The sequence below is a fragment of the Pan troglodytes genome, chromosome 1 (assembly GCF_028858775.2).
Source record: "Pan troglodytes isolate AG18354 chromosome 1, NHGRI_mPanTro3-v2.0_pri, whole genome shotgun sequence".
Classification (NCBI taxonomy): Eukaryota; Metazoa; Chordata; class Mammalia; order Primates; family Hominidae; genus Pan; species Pan troglodytes.
Window position 1 is genome coordinate 1,743,638 of NC_072398.2, and position 7,621 is coordinate 1,751,258.

Sequence of the window (7,621 nt, forward strand, 5' to 3'; positions counted from 1 at the left end):
TCTGTGGAGAAGCCAATCTTTATTCCTTTACTTTCTTGATAAACTTGCTTTCACTTTACAGAGTCGCCCTAATTCTTTCTTGTGCGAGATCCAAAAACCCTCTCTTAGGGTCTGGATTGGGACCCCTTTCCAGTAACAGAAGCACAAATACGGTTTTGTCGCCCACATTCTAGGGCTTCTGGATGTGCAAATACGGCTTTGTCACCCGCATTCTAGGGCTTCTGGATGTGCATTCTGGGCAGGCCCTAGATTCCAGGGTTAGCCACTGCAGTGACTGCTCAAGATCACTCGTTGGCCCCAGGCCAGACAGGGTGCAGAGGATGACTGTCCCAGGATGGATCACCCCAGAATCCCCAGTAGCAGCACATTACTTGTAAAAAACATTCTTTTCAGGATTTGTCCCACTCGAGACACTTTAATTTTAGAGTAGGCTACACGACTGCTAATGAGTAGTAAGAGCAGACACTGTGCTTGGAGCCATAATAAACCCTCCTCCACTGGGAGTGCATCTTCACTTTCCCATTCCTGGAGGTGAGAAGAGAAAGTAGCTGAGAACATTCTGAGTTATGTAAGGCATACAAAATTTATTTATTTATTTATTTTGAGACAGAGTCTTGCTCTGTGACCTAGGCTGGAGCGCAGTGATGTAATCGAGGCTCTCTGCAGCCCCCGCCTCCCGGGTTCAAACAATTCCCGGGGAGGCATACAAAATTTATCAGGCTCAGAGAGACAGCAGTATGGGGGGGCGGAGGCAAGGGGGGGGCAGTTGTTTAAAGGCATTTTGTTCCTGACTAGCTGCATCACCTATTACCTCCATGTTGCTAGCGTTTGTGATACAAAGAAAAATGTATAGCTAACCAATAGCTTATGTTATTTTAATGTAAATTTTTATAAACAGCTGAGGAACTGCCTCTTTCATCCTTTAAAAACTCACTTGCAACTGCTGCTAATTGGAGGATATATTCAGAGCAACTTGAATCTCTCTCTCCCGGCTTACAGTCCTCAAACTTGGCCCAAATAAACTCCACTTATATTAATTTTGCCTCAGTTTCTTCTTTAATCAACAAAGGGAAGGGAAGTGCCTAAGGGAAGTGGGGCTGCCTAAGAATGCTCAAAGCCAGCCCACCACTGAGGTCTGGGCAGAGAGTGATACTTCAGGCTTTACTGCTCCTCTCAACCTGGGAAATTTTCCTTTTGTTCTGCATTAAAATACAGTGGGGGCAACCAAACTCCCTCGATGAAAAAACGGATAAGGACAATTTGAAAAACACAAATAACTGAATACTATTCAGCTTTTAAAAGCCGAAATTGGCCAGGCGCGGTGGCTCATGCCTGTAATCCCAGCACTTTGGGAGCCCAAGGTGGGTGGATCACAAGGTCAGGAGATCGAGATCATCCTGGCTAACAAGGTGAAACCCCATCTCTACTAAAAATACAAAAAATTAGCCGGGCGTGGTGGTGGCGCCTGTAGTCCCAGCTACTCAGAGGCTGAGGCAGGAGAATGGCGTGAACCCGGGAGGCGCAGCTTGCAGTGAGCCGAGATCGCGCCACTGCACTCCAGCCTGGGCGACAGAGCCACACTCTGTCTCAAAAAAAAAAAAAAAAGCCAAAATTTTGTTATATGGACAATAGGGATAAATCTTGAGGACACTATGCCAAGTGAAATAACCAAGTAACAAAAGAGATACTGGGCCAGGTACGGTGGCTCACGCCTGTAATCCTAGCACTTTGGGAGGTCCAGGCAGAAGGATCACGAGATCAGGAGATGGAGACCATCCTGGCCAACATGGTGAAACCCCGTCTCTACTAAAAATACAAAAATTAGCTGGGCGTAATGGCGCATGCCTGCAGTCCCAGCTACTCAGAAGGCTGAGGCAGGAGAATCACTTGAACCAGGGAGTTGGAGGTTGCAGTGGGTGGAGATCGCGTCACTGCACTCTAGCCTGGCGACAAAGGGAGACTCCGTCTTGAAAAAAAAAAAAAGCCAGTGGCACAGTAATCATTCTCCTACAATTACCCATGCTATGTGAGTTAAAATAAAATTTTGTATGCTTATCTCCCTGTTAATCTGCCTATTGTCAGTTGATTTTGCAGCAAAACTTCAGAGAGTGAAGCAGCTTTCTCTTGGCCCCTACAGATTTGGCGCTGTGAGCAGGATCACCAAAACTGTTTAGCTCTTCTGAAGCCAGGAGTCCAAGGAACCTGGGGCCTGACAGGCCAGCAGAAGGGGAAGAATTTGGGAGTAGTTAGATTCTTGGCATCTGTAAAAAGTAAAGTCTTTGAAGGTTCCTCTTCAAAGACTTTCCTCCCCATCTAATTAGGAATAAATAGTAACTTCTATTAGAAGCAAAATTTATTCAAAGACCTGTGCTAACATTCTTAAATATCTGCTAGCCGTAATAAAGAAATCAATGTTCTTTATGTTCTTAGCTCCCACAATTTAGCCTAAATATCTGCCCTGGCATGCTTATGCTGGTCCAAGCAAGCATTAGGTCATAGCCTGTTCCTCTTCCTTATTTGAAGGTGTTTTTACCTTTCTCAGCATTCCACCAGTTACTTCCTCCTTCCTTTGTTCCCCTCTACCTTTGCCTCTTTTAAAAAGTTCTAAGTTGCTAGCCGATCGGAACAAATACAGAATGTGAGGCCCTTTCCAGTCAATGGAAACCGGACACAGCAGTAGGGAGGACGCATCAGGTTATAAATGACCCTGTCTCCTTTGTTCAATGCACTCTCATGGCAAAACTGCTGATGAGTGTACCCTTTCTGCAAGAAGTAAAAATGGCCTTACTAAATAAATTAAATTCATGTTCAAGTGCTATTTCTTTACCGCACCAAGGAAGAAACATTTCAAACAGCATCTGTCTGTGCAATCCAATCAAGCAGACAGTAAAACTGTTTCCTTTTCCTTTTCCAAATTTAAGATAAATGGAAAGAAGGAATTTATTTATTTATTTAGAATCAGCTCTGTTGCCCAGGCTGGAGTGCAGCGGGACAGTCATGGCTCACTGCAGACTTAACCTCCTGGACTCAAGGGATCCTCCTGCCTCAGCTTCCTGTGTAGCTGGGACCATAGGTGCACTCCACCATTCCCTGCTAACTTTTTGATTTTTTTGTAGAGATGGAGTCTCAGTTGTTGAGGCTGGCCTCAAACTCCTGTGTTACTGGAAAGGGGTCCCAATCTAGACCCCAAGAGAGGGTTACTGGACCTCCCACAAGAAAGAATACAGGGCGAGTCCATAAAGTAAAAGCAAGTTTATTAGGGAAGTAAAAGAAACAAAAGAATGGCTACTGCATAGGTACAGCCGTGGTGTGAGCTGCTCAACCGAGTATACCTACAGTTATTTCTTGATTGTATGCTAAACAAGGGGTGAATTATTCATGAGATTTCTGGGAAAGAGGACTGGATTTCCAGGAACTGAGGGTTCCCACTTTCAGACCATATAGGGTAACTTCTGGATGTTGCCATGGTATTTGTAAACTGTCGTGGTGCTGGTGGCAGTGTCTTTTAACACGCTAATGCCTTATAATAAGTATCACATAATGAGCAGTGAGGATTACCAGAGGTCACTTTCATCAGCATCCTGGTTCTGGTGGGTTTTGGCCGGCTTCTTTACCACATCCTGCTTTATCAGTGGGGTTGTTGTGACCTATATCTTGTGCTGACCTCCTAACTCATCCTGTGACTAAGAATGCCTAAGCTCCTGGGAGCCCAGAAGTTCTCAGCTTTTTTTTACCCAGCCCATCTTCAAGATGGAGTCCCTCTTGTTCAAATATATCTGACATCTGGACTCAAGGAATCCTCCTGCCTTGGCCTCCCAAAGTACTGGAATTACAGGGTGAGCCACTGCACCCAGCCAAGAAAAGCATTTATACAGGCTAATTTTAGACACACAAACGCTGGTTTATTTTTGGTATGACTATTTCATGTTGTCTGATCTTTTTCCTTTCAGAAGTATTCTTTTTTTTCCTGTGTCTCTGTCTTGCTGTCATAAAGATTCCCTCTCATCTTGCTTAATATCTTTTATGTCAGGCTCTCAAGAGCCTGACTTGTGACCAAGTGGGGAGCACTCTTGCTTGGTCTCTGCCAACCCGGGGAGTGGTTGGGGGAGTGGCATGACTTTTGGGACTTTTGGGTCATGTGTGTTGGTCAGTTGTATTAGTCCATTTTCACTCTGCTTACAAAGACATACCCAAGACTGGGAAGAAAAAGAGGTTTAATTGGACTTACAGTTCCACATGGGCTGGGGAAGCCTCAGAATCATGGCAAAGGGCAAAAGCCACTTCTTACATGGCAGCAGCAAGAGAAAATGAGGAAGAAGCAAAAGTAGAAACCCCTGATAAATCCATCAGATCTTGTGAGACTTATTCACTATCACGAGAATAGCATCGAAAAGACCAGCCCCCGCGATTCAATTACTTCCCCTTGGGTCCCTCCCACAACATGTGGGAAATCTGAGAGGTACAATTCAAGTTAAGATTTGGGTAGAGGCATGGCAAAACCATATCATTCCACCCCTGGTGGCTCCAAATCTCATGTCCTCACATTTCAAAACCAATCATGCCTTCCCAACAGTCCCCCAAAGTCTTAACTCATTTCAGCATTAACCCAAAAGTCCATAGTCCAAAGCCTCATCTGAGAAAAGGAAAGTCCCTTCCACCTATGAGCCTGTAAAATCAAAAGCCAACTGGTTACTTCCTAGATACAATGGGGGTACAGGTATTGGGTGAATACAGCCGTTCCAAATGGGGGAAATTGGCCAAAACAAAGGGGTTACAGGGCCCATTCAAGTCTGAAATCCAGCGAGGCAGTCAAATTTTAAAGCTCCCAAAATGATCTCCTTTGACTCCAGGTCTCACATCCAGGTCACACTGCTGCAAGTGGTGGGTTCCCATGGTCTTGGGCAGCTCTGCCTCTGTGGCTTTGCAGGATACAGCCTCCCTCCCGGCTGCTTTCATAGGATGGCGTTGAGTGTCTGCAGCTTTTCCAGGTGCATGGTGGAAGGTGTTGGTGGATCTAGCATTCTGAGGTCTGGAGGATGGTGGCCCTTTTCTCACAGCTTCACTAGGTGGTGCCCCAGTAGGGACTCTGTGTGGGGGCTCCCACCCCACATTTCCCTTCTGCATTGCCCTAGCATAGGTTCTCCATCGGGGCCCCACCCCTGCAGCAAACTTCTGCCTGGGCATCCAGGCATTTCCATATGCCCTCTGAAATCTAGGCAGAGGTTCTCAAACCTCAATTCTTGACTTCTGTGCACCCACAGGCTCAACACCACATGGAAGCTGCCAAAGCTTGGGGCTTCCACCCTCTTCTTCCCTCTGAAGCCACAGCCTGAGCTGTACATTGGCCTCTTTCAGCTGGGACACAGGGCACCAAGTCCCCAGGCTGCACACAGCCTGGAGACACTGGGCCTAGCCCACAAAACCACTTTTTCCTCTGGGCCTCCAGGTCTGTGATGGGAGGGGCTGCCATAAAGGTCTCTGACATGGCCTGGAGACATTTTCCCCATGGTCTTGGGGGTTAACATTAAGCTCCTTGCTACTTATGCAAATTTCTGTAGCCAGCTTGAATTTCTCCCCAGAAAATGGGTTTTTCTTTTCTCTTACATTGTCAGGCCACGAATTTTCCATACTTTCATGCTGTGTTTCCCTTTTAAAACTGAAGGCTTTTAACAGCACCCAAGTCACCTCTTGAATGCTTTGCTGCTTAGAAATTTTTTCCATCAGATACCCTAAATCATCTCTCTCAAGTTCAAATTTCCACAAATCTCTAGGGCAGGGGCAAAGTGCCTTCATTCTCTTTGCTAAAACATAACAAGAGTCAGCCGGACTCGGTGGCTCATGCCTGTAATCCCTGCACTTTGGGAGGTCAACGTGGGTGGATCATCTGAGGTCAGCAGTTTGAAAACAGCCTGGCTAACATGGCAAAACACAGTCTCTACTAAAAATAGAAAAATTAGCGGGGAATGATGGCGCACACCTGTAATCCCAGGTACTCAGGAGGCAGAGGTTGCAGTGAGCCGAGATGGCACCACTGCACTCCAGTCTGGGCAACAGCCAGTTCCCAACAAGTTCCTCATCTCCATCTGAGACCACATCAGCCTAGACCTTATTATTCATATCACTATCAGTACTTTCGTCAAAGCCATTCAACAAGTCTCTAGGTAGTTCCAAACTTTCCCACATTTTCCTGCTTCTTCTGAGCCCTCCAACCTCTGCCTGTTACCCAGTTCCAAAGTTGCTTCCACATTTTCGGGCATCTTTTCAGCAAAGCCCCCCTCTACTGGTACCAATTTACTATATTAGTCTGTTTTCATGCTGCTTACAAAGACATACCCGAGACTGAGAAGAAAAAGAGGTTTAATAGGACTTACAGTTCCACATGGTTGGGGAGGCCTCAGAATCATGGCGGAGGGCGAAAGGCACTATTTACATGGCAGCGGCAAGAGAAAATGAGGAAGAAACAAAAGCAGAAACCCCTGATAAACCCATCAGATCCCATGAGACTTATTTACTATCATGAGAATAGCATGGGACAGACCAGCCCCCTATGATTCAATTACCTCCCCCTGGGTCCCTCCCACAATACGTGGGAAATCTGGGGGATACAATTCAAGTGGAGATTTGGGTGGGGGCACAGCCAAACCACATCACCAGTCTAAAAACACTGGGAATCCCCTGACAAGTAAGATACTAAGCAGCACACTCTGTTCTGAATGTGCCGAGCGCTCAAGGTCATTTGTATTAAGTCCCATACATAAGGGACTTTTGTCATGGCAATGCTTGTTTGTCCCTGCTAGTCCTGGGAAAGTCCAATCACAGGAGGTATCACAGATTAACAGGTCTGTGGCTGGCAGCCTCTCACAAATTTGTGGGATACTTAAGGCACCCCATGAGTAAACACCATCCTTAGCTGTCTATGGCAGCAAGCCTCTTGCTAGCTTAGCCTATTTCTTTTTTGAGACAGAGTCTCGCTCTGTCACCAGGCTGGAGTGCAGTGGCATGATCTCGGCTCACTGCAACCTCTGCCTCCCAGGTTCAAGTGATTCTCCTGCCTCAATCTCCTAAGTAGCTGGGATTACAGGCATGCGCCACCACATCTGGCTAATTTTTTGTTATTTTCAGTAGAGATGGGGTTTCACCATGTTGGCCAGGCTGGTCTTGAACTCCTGACCTCAGGTGATCTACCCGCCTCAGCCTCCCAAAGTGCTAGGATACAGGTGTGAGCCACCAGGCCCGGCTATCTTAGCCTATTTCTGAGAATGTGTTTTTTGGGAAGGATCATAGGAGGGGGTGCATCTTCTGCACTCATTTTATTTTATTTATTTTATTTTATTTTTTGAGATGGAGTCTCGCTCTGTCTCCCAGGCTGGAGTGCAGTGGCATGATCTCGGCTCACTGTAAGCTCCGCCTCCCGGGTTCACGCCATTCTCCTGCCTCAGCCTCCCGAGCAGCTGGGACTACAGGTGCCCGCCACCATGCCCAGCTGATTTTTTGTACTTTTAGTAGAGATGGGGTTTCACCGTGTTAGCCAATATGGTCTCGATCTCCTGACCTTGTGATCCACCCGCCTCGGCCTCCCAAATTGCTGGGATTACAGCCGTGCGCCACCGCGCCCGGCCCA

The 7,621-nt window shown here is 46.7% G+C and overlaps 1 long non-coding RNA gene across 1 annotated transcript in view; it reads right to left on the reverse strand.

Moving 5' to 3' along the window:
• LOC134807931 (uncharacterized) overlaps positions 1–6,996 on the reverse strand; it is a 29,392-nt gene extending 22,396 nt beyond the window's left edge. The window contains exon 1 of the long non-coding RNA XR_010149579.1: positions 6,372–6,996. This is a non-coding gene — a long non-coding RNA (uncharacterized LOC134807931). The remainder of the gene's footprint in view (positions 1–6,371) is intronic.
• Positions 6,997–7,621: the final 625 nt, after the last annotated feature.